This window comes from Meleagris gallopavo, chromosome 6, assembly GCF_000146605.3.
Source record: "Meleagris gallopavo isolate NT-WF06-2002-E0010 breed Aviagen turkey brand Nicholas breeding stock chromosome 6, Turkey_5.1, whole genome shotgun sequence".
Taxonomy (NCBI): Eukaryota; Metazoa; Chordata; class Aves; order Galliformes; family Phasianidae; genus Meleagris; species Meleagris gallopavo.
The window spans coordinates 5761570-5766326 of record NC_015016.2 but is presented as its reverse complement, the minus strand read 5'-3'; the positions used below and the strand labels follow the sequence as shown (position 1 = coordinate 5766326).

At 50.1% G+C, this 4757-nt stretch overlaps 1 long non-coding RNA gene across 4 annotated transcripts in view; it reads right to left on the bottom strand.

The window, feature by feature from the left end:
* LOC104911340 overlaps positions 1 to 4723 on the bottom strand; it is a 5339-nt gene extending 616 nt beyond the window's left edge. Inside the window, exons 1-3 of one of the 4 annotated variants that reach the window (XR_002115763.2) lie at positions 4042 to 4723; positions 2115 to 2183; positions 12 to 848 (exon numbers count right to left, since the gene is read on the bottom strand). This is a non-coding gene — a long non-coding RNA (uncharacterized LOC104911340). Of the gene's footprint in view, positions 1 to 11; positions 849 to 1903; positions 2184 to 4041 lie in introns of those variants that run through there. The other 3 variants (XR_002115762.2, XR_004160053.1, XR_004160052.1) reach the window with 3 other exon arrangements.
* Between the last annotated feature and the right edge of the window lie 34 nt (positions 4724 to 4757).

Genomic DNA, 4757 nt, shown 5'->3' with positions numbered 1-4757 from the left:
TAGGTTAGATGTTAGCAGGAAATTCTTTACTCAGAGAGTGGAGAGGTGCCCCATCCCTGGAGGTGCTCGAGGCCAGGTTGGATGGAGGTGCCCCTGCCCACAGCGAGGGGTGGAACTAGATGGGCTTTGAGGTCCCTTCCAACACAAGCCATTCTATGATCCTATACTGCACTCATTTACATAGGTTGGTAACTGAAGTGGGTGGTGGGACGTGGCTATGGGAAGCAACCAAATGTGTTCTGATTGAAGGAATGATGCACTCCTGGGCTTCAGACACTGCAAAACCCCATGGGATCTGCTGGCAGGCACCCAAGAGAGTGCAGCATTTAATACTGCCCTCACACGCTGTGCCCAGCGATGCTTCATGCCTTGCCCTCCACTCAGCTGTGTCAGCATCATCACAGAATCACAGAATCATCGAATGTATTGAGTTGGAAGGGACCCATCCAGTTCCAACCCTTCCATGGGCAGACACCTCCTACCAGACCAGGTTATCCAAAGCCCCATCCAACCTGATACTGAGCACCTCCAGGGATGGGGAATCCACAGCTCTCTGGGTAAAGTACAGTGAAGAAAACACCTGAAAAGAACCTTGTGCACGAGGCAGCCCGCTGGCCCTTTGTCCTGTGTTAAAGATAGAAAATGCAGCCCTTCACCAATTAAGCACACACCATCATTGCAGTCAGTCATATGATGCCCATAATCCTCCTTGTCTGAGTGCAGAAGTCTGCATGCTGAGCACGGACGTGCTCTGGTTCCCGGCTGCTGGCAGGGTTGGGGTGTGGATTAAGGTCGGGACTCTGCTTTTTTTGGGAAGCTTTATCGTGCAGCTCTGATGCTGCCTGCTGCTATTTAAAATACAACAAAACAAAACAAAACAAAACAAAAAACAAACAAACAAACAACAACAACAAAAAGGAAAATACCAAATTGCGGAAGTTCACAAAACTGTTGGTCTAGGAGCATCTCAGGAATAGACCCCTTTGCCTGCTGTATCTCCCCAAGCTGTCAGCACCTGATGCCTCGCTCCATAGCCCGGAGCTAAGAAAAGCCCTGAAAGCAGCAACGTCTGCCCCATCCCTCACTATTTTTACTGGCCTTGCTGAAGCCAGACCACAAAGGGCAGATTTGTCAGTACAGGGTGGCTTTTTTAGTGCAAAACCCACGAGCTTATTCAGACAGAGGCAGGGATGATGCACAGGAGCGTCTGGAGGTCCTGGCTCTCATTTAGAGCTGCTGCAAATATAGAAATTCCAGTGAAGTTAATTGTAGCTCCTGACTGACAACTTAGGACACTGTTATACAAGGGCTGCTCCGAAAGTAATGCCTCCTATTTTGTAATGCGGGTCCACGATATCAGAGGTGGATGTTGGTGGGATGGCAAAAAAGGTTGAACCTTCCCAACCATATTCCATTACATTTTGTTGCTATGTGACAGATGGCAGCAGAGGGGCAGTCTGACAGAATGGTGTCTGACACGGAAGTGCCTATGAAGCAAAGGCGTGGAATTCAATTACTCCATGCAGAAAAAATGGTACCCATTGACATCCATTAATGCTTGCTGAGTGGTTATGGTGACCTAACAGTAAATGTGAGCGAGTGAAAGTTAGACTCCCAGCAATAACCCCATAAGAGCAGCTGTGAAACAGTGGGTGCAGATTTGTATGAGCGTGGCATGCAGACTTGTTCATGACTGGTGCAAACGCATAGCTAATGGTGGTGCCTATGCTGAAAAATAGTGTTTTGTAGCAGAGGATTTGCACTATCAAATAACATTATTGCGCTGTCTGTATCAGTTGTAGTTTCCAAGGAAATAAGTAAGAGGCATTACTTTAGGAGTGACCTACGTGTTATTAAGACCCCACTCCACAGAACGCATTACTGGGAAGGACTTTGATGGCACAACAGGGAAAGCGAGAATTTATTTGCTGAAGGTTACTCCCATAAAGTCATGTACACATACTCATATACACATTTCTGTTTCTCTTATCCAGGCATTTTGAGAACGGTGCATGCCTCCTATCCTACCCACAGCACTGCGTTAGGAACCAGTATGGGAAATGCAGCCAAAACACCATTTTGCTGCCTTGGGTCCCCCACTCCATGCTCCTCACCTGTTGCAGGTGGATTTTGCTTCATAGGGCTACAGAGCGATCAGAGGGACTGCATCATTGACCTGCACCCTGCAAAATAAATCCACATGAGTGCATACAAGAGGAGATAAAGGAAACGCTGGGTACCTTCCCTCTGTATTTTCTGTGTTTTATAACACCTCTGTCAGCATACATTGCCATTCACTGCAGAAATTACATCTCACGAGCGCTACAATAGGATTTGAAGATAAATGACACACGAACAGCTCAGCTCTGTGCTGACTTAAGTGATCCCAGTACCTTCATCACGTGCAGGGTATCGGGATCCACAGAGCCCACTTGTTCCAACTATCGTGAGACAAAGATTGAATGTCATAAGGACTCCGAGCAGCACAAAATCATCCTGGACAGAATGTGTTTTAGTGTCCAGGTTTGGAGCCCCCAGTAAGAAAGGAGCTGTTGGAGAGGGTCCAGAGGAGAGCCACAAAGATGATCAGGGGACTGGAGCACCTCCCCTACAAAGACAGGCTGAGGGAGCTGGGCTCGTTCAGCCTGGAGAAAAGAAGGCTGTGGGGTGACCTCATTGCAGCCTTTCAGTACCTAAGGGAGCCTACAAACAGGAGGGGAATCAACTCTTTGAAAGGGTAGATAACTGCAGGACGAGGGGAAATGGTTTTAAGTTGAGGGAGGGGAGATTTAGGTTGGATGTCAGGGGGAAGTTCTTTACAGAGAGAGTGATGAGGTGCTGGAACAGCTGCCCAAAGAGGTTGTGGATGCCCCATCCCTGGAGGTTGGATGGGGCCCTGGGCAGCCTGGTCTGGTATTAAATGAGGAAGTTGGTGGCCCTGCCTGTGGCAGGAGGGTTGGAGATTCATGATGCTTGAGGTTCCTTCCAACCCTGGCCATTCTATGATTCTGTGATTCTGCAGGAGAGCTTTCAGACCGCTAGGTGCAATGATGGCACCTAACCCTAACCCTAACCGCTACCTCCCTCCAGCCCCATTTCCAAAAACACTGTAGGTTGGTGAAGTTTTCAAGTGTCCTCGTGCCCAAGCTGTAACATTCCCATGCGCCGTACAGCTCCTGTGCTTTCACGTTGCAAGAGGTGAAAACATTTTAGCTTTTCGGGCGGGTAAACACCTCCCTGTGAAACAATGTAAGCGAGGCGGGCTGCCGCCCAGGTGCTCAGGGAATAAAGGAGAATTGGGGGAATTGCTTACAGGGGGGCAAAACTCACCCTGGGGGATATAGGGCACAAATTGGGATGCTGGGAATGGGGCTCCATTACGGTGATGTGATTGAAAGTCTGGGCAGCCTGGTCTAGTATTAAATGGGGAGGTTGGTGGCTCTGCATGTGGCAGGGGTTGGAGATTCATGATCCTTGAGGTCCCTTCCAACCTGGGCCATTCTGTGACTGGTGAGCCTGACCAGAGGGCTGTGCTTCTCTTGATCAGAGCTGAACATGAAGGATGGACACTGATGGGTGTCAGCATGTTTATACTTTACTGCCCCATCCGTTTCTCCATCCTTCAGCTGCTTCAGAGCTTACCCTCCAAAGAAATAAGTGGCCCTGTAGGAGATGTTACCTCAGGTTTGGTCTTCTCTTGAAGCTGTTACGTTCCCTGAGATTCAGCCAGGAACTCCCCTCTCCCCATTGCCCCCATCTCCAGCCACACTGCACCCATGTACAGTCACAGAATCACAGAATGGTGGAACCATTAAGGACTAAAAGACCTCTAAGATCACCTGGTCCAACCATCATCCCATCCCACCATGCCCACTATGTCCCCCAGTGCCACATCTCCATGGCTCTCGATGTCCTCCATGATCAGTGACCCCACTGCCTCCAAGGGCAGCCTGTGCCAATGCAGGGAGCAGGGCTCAGCCCCCAGCTCTGCCCTCTCACAAACACATCTCCATTTCATTTCCCATCCATGCTTTAACTTACCCAGGTGCCACGATGCACCTTGCTTTCTCCTGACCCCCTGTGGGCTTTGGTTTCAGTGCTGTTTGCTCCCTGTCTGTATTATTTAGGACGCTTTCCTGCGGCTGTACCAGCTGCACAGTACCTGTGACCCCTCCATGCCGTGTGTGTAAGGTTCTGTGGCTGCCCTCCCCTTCCACACAGCACACACACGAGGAAGCATGGCAGCATGAAGGATACCGGTCATCAGCTCCTTGCAGCTCCACTTGGGATCCAGCTCACAGCTCAGAACGTGTTCCACGGCTGTTATACATACACAAAAACCACCATTCCAGAGGTTACAACCTCTCCTTAAGTTTCCCAAAGATGAAAAAACAAACAAACAAGCAAACAAACCACCACCAGGATTTCTCTTTGGAGCAAAGCACTTCCCAAAGTTTGCAGAGAACAATTTCTATTTCCTCTTACCTCCCTGCAGGGCAAAATCCCCAAAGCTTAGCGCACCCAAGCTAGCCATCCTCTTTTTCCACCCTCCTTCCCTCTAACACCCCTCGGGGCTCCCTAATTCCGGACGATCGCATTATAATTGCAATAAATCGCGAGCGGAGCACATCGTCCGCAGCGACGGCGATGGAGAGAAGCCCGCTAACCCAGGGATTGCCCTAACAAGGACAGCGCAGGGGCTCCCTCCGCACCCTCAGCCCCGCACCTCCCGGCGCAGCGCGGCCGCAGGAGCCGCG